Genomic DNA, 16437 nt, shown 5'->3' with positions numbered 1-16437 from the left:
CTACGTTTCTAAAAGTTGAAGAGTTTCTGTCGTAATCTGCAAATTGACAAGGTTTCTTTACGACCATTACTACTTCAGAGGATAAATCAGTTGGAGAACTCTCTCTCATGATACTGAGTGACCTCAGCTCTGATGCAGAGAGGAGGGGGTAGGGCTCTCTGCTCAGTGAGCAGTTTGCTCAGTTCTGCTCATGTAGTCAGAGGGAACGAGCAGAAAACCAGGACTCAGAATTAGATACATTAATATTAACAGGATAAATAACTTTGGGCTGTTTAGTTTGTTTATTAAAAGGACCAAGTAAAAACCTGCTCTATAGGAAAGTTATTCTTAAATAACTTCTGTTGTGATCTGGCGCTATATAGAAAAAACAATTAAATAAAATTGACTTGACGCTCAAGGGGGGCGGGGGGTGCCGTTGGCAGGGCAGGGCACCCTCCCAATAGAATGGTAGGGGAAACACTGATATCGTACCATGGAGCCACTAGTAATTCCCACCCCTAGCTCTTAAATTGACATCAATTCAAAATGCATCTTATTCACAAACACTCATGCTAACAGCCACATGCTGCAGTATTTATACAAGATTTCATACACATACTTTCCAGTGATCAAGAAAATTATCCAACCTCTATATGACATAAAATCAATTATCAATAAATAATACATTGATATTAGTATTACAAGAGCTAATCAGTCTGGGGTTTACTACTGCTCAACACTTCATCCACATGTGTTGAGACGACCTGGCACCATCACCACAGCAGGGATCCATCTGTGAGCTGCAGTGCTTGCACCATTCAGGGGAAAAGGTTTTTTTTTTTTTTTTTTTTTTTTTAATGTTGTGTTTAATTGGACACAGTGTTCATTGCTCTGAACATTTAACACTGATGGTCAGAATCTGCACTGATGTGATTGGACATACATGTTTTGGCCACAGACAGAAGTGGATGACACGCTGTGATCAGACATCTATCAGGAGTGGGAGGGAGCAGGGTTAACAACAGTCTCACACAGGGCTCTGCGCTAATCGTCTTATCTTATCAATTGACAAACTACTTTGCTGAAAATATCTGAGAGCAAGTAATTAACTCCTAATCTTAATATGCTACTATTACACCCATCATGAGACAGGGACATTCTGGCACTCTGAAGGGGTGGGGGTGGGAGGTCAACCATAAATGACCACGATATCAGTTTAGTAATCCCTATAAAGTTTTCTCTCCAGTGCATAAAGCAACACTATCAGCCTTGTATCTGCAATACAACATGGGCAACAAGACAGTACAAAATACTGTTTATCTGTTACATAACTCATTAAATTTTTGATTATCTCCTACAAGTAATCCAGCTGCAGAATTATCCATTCATAGACTGAAAGCATGCACTGGGGAATGACCTTTATCCAGGGAATATGCACGAACAGGAATGCTTTCTAAAAGCAGTACTATACAAGTTTTCTGGAAAAATAACAAAGGTAATCCTAGCCAATTATACACCCCCGTCTGGTGCACTGTAACAAAAATATCTAACGATTTAATCCAGCAAATTACACTTTTAGATATTCTCTAAGTAATGAAGGGGAAACAACCACAAAACCTGGTTCATTATGAGCTATTTATGCAAAAGTAACAGGCTACATTTCTGCTAAAATAAAACTGGTCATGCATGGCGACACCTCAAAGTCCAACTAATGACTCTCTGATAAAGGGGTCATTCACTGTTCAACCATGATTTCTGCTGTAACATAGCCCCTTTTCTCTATGATCTTGTTTAATCTAAAGAGAGAACACCCCAACATCCATCTGAAAAAAGGGAAAACACGAGCAGAGAAAAACAAATACCAATTAATGTGACTCAAATATTCCCTATGTCCTGCCATTTCTTCTTACTTTCTTCCTTTCACATCTTTTACATTTGCGCGCTTAGCCCAGCCAGACTATCCACTGAGGGACTGCTAACAAGATGTTGCCTATTAGTTCCTGGGATGGTGGAAGTCTTTAAGTAGGATGTGTCATCAACATGCCGCCTTTATAGCAGCTTGGTGATTGGAATATTCCCTTCCGCTTCTCCAATAGTCAGCTAATTGAGGACGAGGGACTGATGATTAATTATACCGTCCCTGTGCACTGTTTACCTAGATGATCGCTGCTGATGAGGGGTGATTAAAATTGAACTGCCACTCAAAATTCAGGCTCAGTGTCAAGTGTTGTGCAGATGTGGTGATATCAGCTATTTTCTGACTCCCCTTTGCCTTTGTTGCTGCACATGCAATGCTGTACCTCCAACACTACAGTACTATCACAAGGAGTGAGACTATACTGCCCAGAGACAGAGCTAAGGGGTTGGATGGACATGTTTAACTCAGAATGAGTAACAACAAAGCAGTATAAACTTACCAACACAGATATTTTAAATCCAACTTACTGTTTACTTTTTTTGCAGCAACAGAAGATGTTTGATCATTTAATTACAATCATGAAAAAAATCTGTGCAATGCTCACACTTGCCAAAAAAATCTGCTTCTGTTTCCAGCAGCATCACTTCCTGTGTTTTAAGATACAATGAAAACGAGACTGAACTCTGATTATAACAGATAGTGCTGAACTAAGTGAAAGCAAAGCTCGTCAGCTATCTGGGTGTGACTCAAACAGCTCTATGCCACATCAAGAAATGCCATACTCGCACAACACAACAAATCTATAATGACTGCACTGAAGTTATCGATTTTCATTGATTTTATTGATTCATTGTTGCAGCCCTACTTCCTGCTGCAGAGTCCTGATGATAGTCAGAAAGCACAGGGGGGAACCATCTGTCTGCTGCCAGACCAAAGCCAACTCCATCATTTTAGGGCCAATTCCATTTCTACCCCTTAACCCTTCCCCTCCGTCTACCCCTTCCCCTTGAAACAGAGTGGTAAGGGGTAGGGGTGCAAACCTTCAATTTAGAAACGAGACGCCACTTGATTGCTGTTCATCATCACCCATTACTGATAAACAGTGTTATTGGAGGTGGCAATAAAGCTTCAACCATTGTGTTCATACTATGGATCTCCATGTTGATCTTCTCCACTTATTTATACAGTTAATAGTCCTGGTTTACACATATATGTACTGAAAATACAATAACCTCCCATCCCTAGGAGCTAAAGATTGAATATATGAGAAAACACAACTGTCGAATTTTCTATAATCATTAATAAATTCCAAAAATATTTACATGCATATGCTTTCTTCATAGTCCGTTGTGCCACTGCTGCAAGTGTAGCAGTGCATGGAGGGAAATTCATCTTACATTTTAGTTTCAAGTGTGGTCCTGAAAAATCTTCATTTCAAGGGCTATGTAGCCCTCGCCCTTAGCCTTAGCCCTTGATTCAAAAGATGTGAACGTGCAAAACCAAGGGGAAAGGGTTAGATAAGGGCTAAGGGGTAGAAATGGGACTGACCCTTAATCTGCCAGCAGCAAGCAACAAGTAGACATAACAGCTCTACTTGAGTCCAGGGGAGTTTGGACATTTATTGTTAGCACATACCCTTTAAACATAACATTAATCCTGCTATTCTTTTCAGTTTTCAATCAGTTTTTGTCACTGGTTATGTATGTAGACAAAAATATATACTGATTGAATTAAGATTCTTCATTGTAGAAAACCTTAATAAGAGCCATGAAGTAACTGCACAAAAATCTGTTTGAATAGTTAACTAACTGCCTCGAGAGTTGGTGACTGGCTAATTGTTACAATTGCTGTTAGTTGCATGCTTACTCTGAAGTCAAACTTTAACATGCACAGCTCCCAGTAACACAACCTTTGGTAATCTTTGGCTTAGAAATGGTTAAATTCATCCGCCTTGGAGCCCACAATAGCAACATGATCAAACTAGACACAGTCAAGCACACACATTATTACTTGACACAATTAGATCCCATCAAAGAACAGATTTAGATTTTTATTGCTCAGGCAGCAACTTAGTGAGAAAGGGGAAAAGAGAGTTCTTATGCAAGTGTGCACAGAGGGATAGGAAAAAGAGAAAAAAACAAAAACAAATCTACAATCCAACCAAAGTGAAGTTTGCAGACAACACTGTAATTACAGTTACTTCTGGTACCACTGTAACAAATCGTGTATGACTCTTAAAAAGAGGAATTTTCTTCAAAGATTAAATGAGGCGAGTGTACACCTGCAAGTACTTGGTATGGCCTGTGTCGTCACCCTGGGAAAGTTTTGGGAAGGTTTAATAGTATCTAACATGCTTTCTGATAAAAAAAAAAAAAAAAAAAAAAAAAAAAAAGAATTCTAGAATTGTGGGTCTTTTTCAGTTATTTTTAGTATTTTTGCCTTTATTTGATAAGACATATCAAATAGGACTGTTACAGGACTGTTGCCTCTGTATAAGAGGCCTGCTCTACCAACTTAGCTAAACCAGCACCTGTAAATTGACTTCTTCAAAATAAGCAGAAATGTGGAAAATCTTCTCATCTAAACAAAATTTGCAAATTAATGATGAAAGGTGCTTGCCAAGAACACAAATAGGGACTTATTAGAATCTAATTGGCCTTCAATCTTCTTTCCATCTGCAGACGCCAACATGTTGGCCGAAACCACAAGCCTCGAGGAGAGTGTGGCCTGGCCTCCGTTTTTGGCCATTAGGCATTTGATGAATGTCCTCGAGAACACCACACAGGGAGGGACACGTCGCCCAAGCGGCAGGCGGCCATAATGACCCGCTGCAGATCACATAAACAGATCAGTCATTTGCCAAACCAAACAGAGCCAAACTGAGGGTGACGTAACCCAGAGAGAGGAGAGACAGTCTGTTCTAGCTGTCTGTGTTGTTCACTTGGACTTGTTTTAACATCAATGATATGCATTTCTTTTTTGTGGTTAGGAAAACTCTAGCTGCAAACACAGATTGTAGAGCGGTTTCACAGCATCCCAGCTACTACACTAACACTCCCACACACTATCTCACACAGTCATACCAAATGGAGCAGATGTTTATTGTTATGAGTGATTTTTTTTTTGTTTTATTCACTTTTATGTAGATGCTCTGGCAGAATTCATCCAACATTCATGGCAATAAAACGGGGTAAATTGAATTGAGCTGAACTGGGAGGAGAGAGAATAACTAGAAACAGGAAACTAGCCACACAGTCGGGGGCAAAGAGACTGACAAGGAGTGAAGTCTGTCGTCTCCACCATTGTTTGCACCAAAATTAAACAAGCTGTTGCCTGTGAGAGTCGAAAATCGCCCTCAAGCTGCATTTGCCTTAAAATAAGACAGTGTAAAAACACGCTCAGCGGGAGAGAGAAACACAGCAGACAGTGAGAGACACCAGAGGAAGCAGAAGAGAGAGGCGGGTGGAGAGGCCGGTTGTTGAGAGAAAGCCAGGGGGACTGTAAAGCACAAGCTTTTTATTTGAATATTTGAATATTATTTGAATATCAAATGATAGCAATTTTCTCTGCCCGTGTCTCCTGCAGGACTCGCTAACACAGAAAGCTTTTGTGGAAGTCAGAGTTACCACAGTGAATTTAAGCTCTGCTTTACATGGCTCCTCTTGCAAAAGGCTCCAACCACCTGTCTCACTGGTATTTTTTCCTCCCTTTCTGTCTATTCTCTTTCCCTTTTACCTCCTACTCTCTTTCACTTCTCTGCAACCAAGCACCAGCTTTTGTTTTTCCACATAAGGTTTTTGCTATTTGAGTAAGGGCTCAAAGCCAAAAGAACCAAAATACAATGGAATGTGACTCGGTTGTATTTATGTTTGATGCTTGACTTCATTTTGGTCAATTAATTTTCGAACAATTATGGAATCTCCAATTAATCTCTCAGTCTAAAACTGTCCAGAAAGTGTGTTATGACTCAATAAAAACCTAAGAACAAGTATGGACACCGTCCAAACCCTCCATAAAAAAGCCTGATCCAAATAATATGCAACATTTTGCATTAAAATGACTATAGTTTAGCTCATTTAAGCTGTAGATTCATTGTCTCTCTTTTACAAGTTTAACACAAAACAGCTATAATTTATGATTCTCCCATGGCATACAACTCCCATGATTCATCCATACCTAAACGTTCTCCATCATCTCAACAACATAGCTCAAAATTTGTTCCAGAAGTAAAAATCCCACTCATTTTCTTTACAGCTAATTTTATTATTAGCAGATTATTATAGCCATAACGTCATAATCATCTGTGGTCAACTTATCATGAGTTGCCCAAGTAGGAAAAGATGGTATATGCTACTGTTGAAGACACAGGTTGTATTAAAAATCAACCTTATATCAGGTCCTCAACGCACTGGTTGTTAAATCGATTGCCATTCCAGGTGTGGTTACATGCATGTCTCTACCCATTCTCTTTCTCCCCTCTCCTCTTTTCCCTCTCTTCAGTTGTCCTTTCTAAATAAAGGCAAAAAATTCCAAAATAATCTTATAAAAAACACATTCAGGGTGTTTTTACATTTGGCATGACTGTTTCTTGCTGTGGTGCAATTTCTCCCCCCTCCCCTGCTGGCATGCTTTCACATTAGAAACACAGGGTGTTTGAGCACATGTGTGGATGTACTCTGTCTGGTACAGTAGCTTGTTACAGTTCACTGGAATGTAAATCCACCAAGAAGAAGAAAGAGGAGACAACCCTCCTGCAGCCTACAGTCCATCCTGGAGGCTGCTGTTTTTTTTTTAGGATGCCAACAATGATCCTTTTCCTACTTCCACATTTATCGTGGTACTCGTAGGATGAAATGGATCTGTTGATAAAATGGTGTTTCAAGAGCCAGGAGATGTTTAGAATGCCTTAACAACTCTACTTGTTGAAGAGTACAAAGTACTCTGGCCCGGCTGCATTTACATCAGTGTACCTTTTCCAAGTCTACATGAATCATGCTTGAGAGAACCTTTTCAAGCAGACTCAGCCCTGGTACCCAAGCTCAGAAAGCTCTTGTTCATGCTGAATGGACTTGAGGCTCAAGAGTACCTTGATCTGCACCCATGTTGCTAATGCGAAAGCACCCCCAGTTTAACAAATTTACACTTCATCTATTCCTTCTTTAATGTGTCTGGCTGCTATAAAGCTGACATACCTATTCATCACAGTGACATACAGGTTAGGTTAACCTACTCATGCAGATCTATTCCATATGAGTGAACCCTCACTTGATAGAAATCACAGACATCCAATTCCCACACCAAAGCATATGCCCAACAAGGCTGCCTGTTCAAGCTAAATTATGCACAGTGACATCTTACACCTGCATTTGTCTGCCGTGCCATTGGGACTTTTATGCTTGGCCTACTCGGTGCGACTGTGTGTGCATTAAAACCTATACCAAGGCAGTGTCTCGACACTGTACTCAGACATGCTCCGGACCCATCTATGATTTAATCCTCATTATACACGCTGACATCCTCCACACTGCCATTGCTTCAGACCTCAGTCTACCAAACCAATTGTAGCCTATTAAAACTGAATGTATTACCCCAGCTGCATTTTAGGCAAAAAGTGTAAGAGAAGAGTTAAAGCCAAAACATAGACATGCAAATGATAAAATAGAAATAGATTCACTCAAAGATTAGATGCCATTATAACAGAAAATGCAGCTGAATATGTAAGAGAACAAGATTGATGTGCTGCTGTACATTATCTCAGGCTGAAGGAATGCAGCACACGCAGTTGATCAGGGGAGGTAAAGTGCTGTTTAGCTGATAGCTCAGCATTGGCAAACATGCATACATTTTTTTTTCAGTCCTCAGGTGGATATGCTAAACTATGCTGAACTGACAGAAGGCCGATTGAAATAAATGATTGTGCCCCGACATTTTTAGCTGTAGCCAGCACCTGAGGGCATCTGCTGTGCACAGTGTGGTTGTGTAAGCTTGCATACTGTATGCAAGTGAGGCAGAGCATGGAAGAGAGAATGAGTAAAAGGAATAAAAGAGAACCGCACAACACCAATATTCACTCTAGCAGCAAAGCATTGAGCCGCCAAGGTTTAATTGACATCTCCTCTGCTCTTTCTGTCTGTCTGAAAGGCATTAAAGTAAGTGTGCATCTTTATGATTTGATAAAGGTGCTTTACTAAACCTATTTGCTGGAGAGTAAAACAGTCGTTGTCAAGCAGCAGGTAGGATGAGGCACCTTCCCAGCAGCAATCAAACAAAATGTGGAACCTCCCTGCACATTTGTGTGGTGTCAACAGGTTTCGTAGTTATTTTTAGTAGAACTATAGCAAAATATTTAGAAAAAAGTATCTTATGGGGTACAGATGGCCTTGCACTTAGGTCTTACCCCATTTATTTGGGCAGACCAGGTTCAAATCCTGTCTGTCCAACTTTATCAACTGTCCAAAGGCATAAAAAGTCCAAGAAGTATATTTAAATGAAAAGGTTTTGTATTTTCTGAATTTGTAGCTGGAAGCGTTCCCTCTCTTTGTTTTACCTCAAAGTTGAATGCCCATTGTGCACATTGTCTCTCTCTATTTGTGGTAGCTTTGAAAAGATGACCGGTTATCTGTTTTCATTTTTCATAACATTGATGTTTTTGGTATAATCTAGCAAAATAACCTGGTATTGTAATGTTTCAAGCATGCGATATCGAACAGCAATGACTTTTGTTTAACATAAAGTATGGTCAAAATTTAACCAACACTGTGTTTCAATTTGTTTAACTTTATATGAATACTTTTTTAAGCCTATCAGTGTCGATTTTTCCAGAATGTATGTTATGTAGCACCTAGTGTTGTTGAAAATTGTTCAAAATTTTAAATTTAGCCAAAAAATGGTGAAAATTAACAATTTACTACTGCTTTATCAGTTAATATGTACATGTAGATTAGCTGAGTTTTAAAACAGACCAACAGACCTATGCTAGCTAAAGTCTTTTTCTTTGCTTTTTCATATTCCTCATTTTAAATTGTGTTTTAAGGTCTAAATCTGTAGGTCAGCACTTCATTTATTTATTGCTAATGATTTCAGTATCAGCTCAAATTAGTTTGTAAATATCTGCATTCCAAATATTAGTAAAAACCCAGTATCATGCATCCCCCATGGTAATTTATGACTGCAACTGCCACAAGGTAAAAATTTACCTGAGGCTGTTTTTCAACTGTCTAATATTGTATTGTTAAATTATTAAGTCTGTCAGTCTTACATTTCACCCAAATTATGTTCTGTTAAAGCTGGTGTTGTTTAAATTGTTTTTATAAATCTGTCTTTCTATCTTTAATTTAAATTTAATTTTGATTTATTTAATTTATACACCAAGGAAACAACAGGAATCCAACAAAACAGCCAGGGAATGATAGGCGCATGAAAAGGACATCCCAGGTAAGCTTTCAAAAGCTCACATAGAAAAACAGCAGACTTTGCTGTGGAAACACCCACTGTAAACTGCCTATAGCTAGGCTGACTAATAAGTCATAGACTAGACTTCAACATGGATACCACCGGCAAAACAAAGATTCATTATTGTGAAGCGTCATTAGACATGCTCTAAACACTGAGTAAAGGAAATCTGATGAGGCCGTACTGGGAGGATTTCAGATGTGATGCATAAGCATCCAGCAGTGATCCAGTTCCTTTATCCAGTGGTTTATCAGCCGTTCATTACATGTGGTTAAATAACCACTCTTGATCAACACTCTTTATGAAAATCAATACAGTCTCGTGTAGGGTGATTTTAACCTGTTATACAGTGACCACCCGACAGTTTCAGGGTTAAATTCTGACCACCAAGCAATCTGAGCTGATCTGTTATTAGCTACTATAGATTATTGATCTTCATTGTACTGGTTTTGAGCTCAGAATAATAGCCATACTTACGGTCTCCATGTCCTCCACGTCCTACTTATCAGGTAGTTGTATACTCACTAAGCTCTCTTGAGTGTCCTCCAGCCACACATGTTGCATACAGGTGAATACATTAACAAGACTGTTCATGACACAGCTGGACATATACTAATCTCCAGCCTTGTCACTCACAGAGGGAGAATAGTGTCGACCTCTTCCTTGCACCATCTGAATACCCAGGGTAGCACGACAACCACCTTTTCACGTCACCAATTTCCCTGTGAACTCTGGACAAGACAGATGGCTTTGTCTGGGGTTGAAAACCACATCAGAGCCTTGCGCATTTGACAATTTGCCGGTGGGACAGCCCTGATCCCTTAAAAAAATAATGAGAAAACCCTCCAGTTCCATGAGTGTGGGACTGTACATAAAGAGAGTGACAAGAAAGAAGAGACAATAACAGATTTTGTGCTCATTTGTCTGCATCTACATACTGGCAGGAATTGTTGCTTGATGCAAAAATATGAAGGAGTATGTTTTTCCTTTTCCTGAATGTAAGGTACCTTTCTCACAAAAAATTTGTACTTGATAAAACACCATTTTCAGCTGGATAAACCACATCAGTTTCCAGGCTCCCCAAGTGCACTGAGAGCTCTGATTGATGGACATGTCCGACAGCCGTTAAACATTCAGAGATTTACAGCGGGCCTGATGATGAAGCAATCATTGCCACATCCAGAGCACTGACGTAAATCTAGCAGACAGGCAGACACATCTCAAAGAGACATGCTCACACGCCACATGTGGTACACAGGCAGGGTGAGGCAACCTGGAAAGAGAATAACAAAGTGAATGAATTTTGGTTTTAAAAACTACAAACACCTGGGTTTCCTCTCACAGAAGCACAAATGTCATTCCATGTATACCCCATCTTTAGCAAGTACACACACTTCTACATGCAATTCTTCTCTGACCTCCTTTAACAAATAATGAGCAAGCAGTGCTGCGTTGGAACTCAGCGTGCCTCCAACATTAGGCCATAAGGCCTGGGCTAATTCAATTATAAAGCCTTCACATTCCAATGGGCAGCAGCTCTGCAAAAGGCAGTGCGCACTCTGAGACATCCCATCCCTATAAACAAGAAAAGATGATGTTTCCCGCCTGCAGGCTAGGATACACCAATACTCCCTTACATCCACTCCTACTCACACACAAACATACACACCTTTAGTCACACAGAGTGAAAAATATGAGCACATACACTATTTGACAAACGCACTAACCGCATTAATGTAGTGAAAAATAAGGCACACAACAACACAAACACACCTAAGTAAGATGACCCAGAAATCTGTAGGAACCACTGTGGCGTACATCTACTGATGATTGACCTTTTAATTTAGGACCTCCAGGCATATCTTGTGGTCATGATGTGGTTTGACCACTCAAGACATCACTGATGAGCCACCAAAGCTGGGAGACTGAAGGCACTGAAAATGCTCACTAAATCTCTCTGATCTTTAAATCACATATGATATACACTTTTTTGTTAAAATGTTGGGAATTAGGCTGCTTCTTAGAAATTTATTTTTTCTGAAAAGATGATCTGCCACAGAATGAGACCCAGATAGCAAAAGTCATTGAATCAACATTGCGATACTGTCAGGCTGAAGACTGCAATCAACATTGATGTCAGACATTGAAAAACACATTGAAAGTGCTCCGTATGATCAACATGGAAATAACATTGAATTTCCAATCAATTCTGACAATGAATCAACCTCGATTCAACTATGATATGAGCAATATTGAAAAAATGTAGAATTGCATCAACATTGATTCAACTATATATATGTATTGCATTATACATTTAAACAATGTTATTACTAAGTAAAGTTGTACTTTATTCATTGAATGGAAATTCCTAGTTTACACTGTTGGGGGGGTTGGTGCCTTGCTCAAGGGCACTTTGACAGTGCTCAAGACATGATGGAACCTCTCCAGCTAACAGGTCCAGCTCTGCTCCCACCAGGGCTCGAACCAGCGACCTTCCACTCTCCAGCCCAGTTCCTTCCAGCCAAACTCCTTCCAGACTGAGCCTTCCAACAGCTCAAGGCAACACTTAGCAATGAGCAACGAGGCAATAATGCAATGCATATATATAGTTAAATCAGTGTTGATGCAATTCTACGTTCTTTCAATGTTGATCAAATCATAGTTGAATCGAGGTTGATTCATTGTCAGAATTGATTGGAAATTCAATGTTATTTCAATGGTGATCATATCAACCTTGATTCAACTATGATATGATCAACATTGAAATAACCTTGATTCAACTATGATATGATCAACATTGAAATAACCTTGATTCAACTATGATATGATCAACGTTATTTCAATGTTGACCATATCATAGTTGAATCAAGGTTGATTCATTGTCAGAATTGATTGGAAATTCAACATTATTTCAATGTTGATCATATCATAGTTGAATCAAGGTTGATTCATTGTCAGAACTGATTGGAAATTCCACGTTATTTCCATGTTGATCATACGGAGCACTTTCAATGTGTTTTTCAATGTCTGACATCAATGTTGATTGCAGTCTTCAGCCTGACAGTATCACAATGTTGATTCAATCACTTTTTGCTATCTGGGTTGTCAGCAAGTTGTTGAGTTTTCAGTCTCAGACTAAGATTTTGCAAAGACTGGGGGTCACTAACTACAAGAACAGAATGTGATGTCTTTTGAGGTTATTTTCCACCAGGCATCTGGTGGAAATTCACAACAGCATGTTTTGGGCAGAGAAGAAGATGTAGATGGAAATGAAGATAGCTTATGAGTTAATATCTCTTACAAACTTATGTTTTTTTAAAATAATGTATTAATTTGAGTAAAGACGATGCATGTTACTGCAACAACCAAAGAGCTACAGTATCTCAGAAACACGTCGGATTAAGAGTGTATGAAAATGTGAGTCGTCTCACCACAAAACCAAAGTGACTGGACTTTTACTCTGAATAACCCAATGGAACTTTACCGTACCTGTCCTGTCATGTTGTAGTACTGGAGAGCGGTCTTGGTCTTGTCCGCCCCCAAATATATCATGGTATTATTTTAAGAATGTGCTTTGTTCACTCATTTATATTCATTTATTGCTTGTTTTTCAAAGTGTTAAGAGTGATTAAGTTGAAAAAAAAAATTAATGAAAGCTATAAAATCAATGAGTAATTGTGTTTAATAATTGTGATCTCCATATCAATCTGAATCAGGGCTGAACGATATTAGTATGTTGGTCAGTATTAGGGCTGGGCAATTAATAGAAAATTGATTAAATCACAATATGGCCTGCTGCAGTTTTCAAATCGCAGAAAAGGTGCAATATTCCTTTAATCTTAAATTTGTGTCAAATAGCAGTTTAAAACTTTTTTGCAGCAGAGATGTTATGCATTATAGATCATGCAATCATCCACAGGCAATTTTTTAGAATAGTCTAAAAAAATCCTACTTTTTTGTTTGCTTTTCTTATTAACTATGAGAATGACATAAAAATTACAACTCCCTTCAATACATCAATTCCTATCCAATTTGCAATATGAGTCACAATCATCACAATTGATATTTTTCAAAATTGTTCAGGTCTAGTTTTATCTAATATTGTGTTGGTTATAATATAGAATGATTTATTGCCCAGTTTGTTCAAAAAAAAAAAAAAAAAAAACTTAATATAATGAACTTAAGAAATAATCACCTATCAAATCACAATTGCAATGCTGGGGGAAAAATTGCAATTAGAGTATTTTCCCAAATCGTTCAGGCCTGGACAGTATGCTCACAGAGTCGAACTGCACTTATTTAAGCTGTAATATAAAAAAAAATGGCCGTTACCTAGCAAGCATCAGGACAAGGTGTCAGAATCCGCTCCCCTAGGATCTACCTTACCTAGCTTAGCCTAATGTCTGTCTGAAACGTCATACCGGTGTAGTGACAGCAGCAGCTGCACCTGTAGCCTGATGTAAGGAGGAGACACACAGACGCTGCTGCTCAGAGCCCACTTCCCTGGCTTCTGACTGTGTTTTCAGACTGATTGAAATTCACATTCATAACAGAAATGAGAAAACGTGCCATTTTGGATAAAATTCACAAACAAGTAAGTGGTTGCATGACATGCACCAGGTCACCTGGCTAATCCATATCCTTGCAAAGTGACTATTGTGCATTCGCATATCCAGCCCTGTCTAAATAATCCTGATCAGGATTTTTGCCATAATCAAACTGCTCAAGTGCACACACAAGGTTGCACTGATGCTTTCAAAAGCTCAACCTTCCAGCCATGGTGGTGTGTACATAGCAGCACATAAGAGAGTAAATCTGACATTCAGCAGCTCAAAATGAGTCAAGTCTCCTGTATGTTCTGTAGTCACACTTAAAGATTTTAGTCAGGTGGACACCTGCTGACCAAATGTGTGAAAGAGGTTTACTGTGAACCTTAATTTTCATGTTCTCTCACCTGTGAGTCTGATATCTGCAAATTACAGAAACATACAGAGAATGTAAGAGACTAAGTGCTGGAATGCTTTGGCAAGCCAGGTGCTGCAGCAAAAATCATATCCCTCACATCAAAGGTGTGTTAAGAATCATGATCCTTGATTCAAGTTAACTGCGGCCCAAAAGAAGCAGTTAGAAGTACTCTAACCCTGCACACTTGCTGCTAACTGTAGCTCTACAAAAACAGAGTCCTGAAACCCATTAATTTTCAAAAAGATCTTCACATTAAAGCCCCCAGCCGCTAAACTGTTTGAATGCTTTTAGAGAAAGCCATGTCAAGATAAAGGGTGTTTTACCAGCAGCTTTACACAACTTCACAGGATATACCTTCAACATAGATGCAATCACATGCTGAAACATATTGAAGACAGAGACTTTGAGCATTCTTCAGTGATCTCATGCACAGACATGAGTGCAGTGTTAAATCACAGGCTTTTAAGGGGAGAAGAGACATAGTGTTCAAATAACCTGCACAATCCTTTCTTAATTCTGCAGTACAATTTTGCACTGATGAAATCTCAGTAACAGTCACACACATACATACAGAAATAAGTCAGATATGCATAAGAGGGGACGAATGTGCAGTTTTCCCAAGAAATTACAAGAGCAGGCATCATGCTGTAGTAATGACTGACATTTATGTCACACTGATTCTGCTGATTTACTGCAGTGCATTTAGGAAGTAACTTGTAAAACAAGAGGCTCTCTAAATAAGAGCCATCCACTGGAAATAAGACATCAGAGGCAGTGACACCTTCTTTTACAAAAATACACCCTAGCATGGAAGTCAGGCCCATTGAGACTTCATTTTGATGTCATGACTAAGACAAAAGAGGGCACCCATTGAGGAGCAGCCTTTTTAAAAAACACTAAACAAACCACTGAACAACAGCTACCATCTGGCTCACGCCCAACTACAAAAATAAAACAAAGTGATGCATTCACAAAGGTGTATTTTACTATTATGCCTACTAGGAGCTCTTGTTGGGACCAAGTATGCAGTCTGCTTCAATAATATAACCCAAGTCATCTGTTCATTTTTCTTTTTTAGGGTTTATACTATGGCTCCAGTTACATATTCATTAAACCAGTTACAAATTTTAATTAGTCACAAGTGAAAACACCTGCGCTTCATGCCCCTAAACCATAAAATGTATAAGGTTTCATTCTCAAATAAGAGAAACGTTTTAAATAGCAGACATTTAATGGTGCCAATAAAATAATTATCCCTCACTTGTCTTGAGCACAACGAAAATGTTCGAGGCATTGTAATTTCAGGTCGGTTAGTACGACAATAAAGGTATCAACAAGCTAATAAAAGTTGCGCAGTTACGTGAATAGCAACTGGAAATTATTATTTTACTGCAACTTCACAAACGAAGCTCTAATATACACAAATGTGAGAATAATACACAACAAAACAGTTCATAACTGAATAAAATTTGACCTTACCAGGCTGACTTGCTGCTCACTCATATTCCCCTGCTCTGTTGTAAAACGCCATGATTTTTAACTGCGTCATGTCCACATAATTAAGCTAGCACTCAACCGTTGATAACTGTTACTAACGGTAACTTTACTCCACTGACAGCTGCACAAGCATGTCGTTCACCTGTAGAATAAAATAAGTCGGTTAAAACTTTTAAAACTCTTCTCTTTATTCTTCTTCGTTGTCTATCTTCGTCGTTATTAGTTTGTTCTTCATATTCTTTGTCATTTTTACCGCAGTTGCACAAACTCACGCGCCAAACTGGAACTAACAACATTTTTGGGAGACGTCAAGTGAACGTAGGACTGTACCAACACGGGGGAGGGGGGGGGGGGATTGAAATATATATATATATATTAAAACGTCGCATAACATAATTAGACAATACCATTTCGATATGTTAATATTGCTTTAACAAAAATAAAAAACATGCCATGCCTAAGCCTCAGTAAAAGATTGTTTTTCACCTTTTTTGGGTAATGTTTACAATGTTGGTTGGCACACCCGCTAAACCATTTGTGAAATAATGCCAGACTTCATAGTAAAGCCATGGTGTGCAAAAAATATCAGGAAGCCAGAGAATAAAGTAAAAGGAACTGACATAACT

At 38.9% G+C, this 16437-nt stretch overlaps 1 protein-coding gene across 1 annotated transcript in view; it reads right to left on the bottom strand.

The window, feature by feature from the left end:
* Positions 1-16066, bottom strand: part of nrxn2b (neurexin 2b) — a 740090-nt gene extending 724024 nt beyond the window's left edge. Inside the window, exon 1 of the mRNA XM_041780093.1 lies at positions 15794-16066. The gene's annotated coding sequence lies outside the window, so the exon portion shown is untranslated. The remainder of the gene's footprint in view (positions 1-15793) is intronic.
* Between the last annotated feature and the right edge of the window lie 371 nt (positions 16067-16437).

Source organism: Cheilinus undulatus, linkage group 22, assembly GCF_018320785.1.
Source record: "Cheilinus undulatus linkage group 22, ASM1832078v1, whole genome shotgun sequence".
Lineage (NCBI taxonomy): Eukaryota > Metazoa > Chordata > Actinopteri > Labriformes > Labridae > Cheilinus > Cheilinus undulatus.
This window is presented reverse-complemented; position numbering and strand designations above follow the sequence as displayed.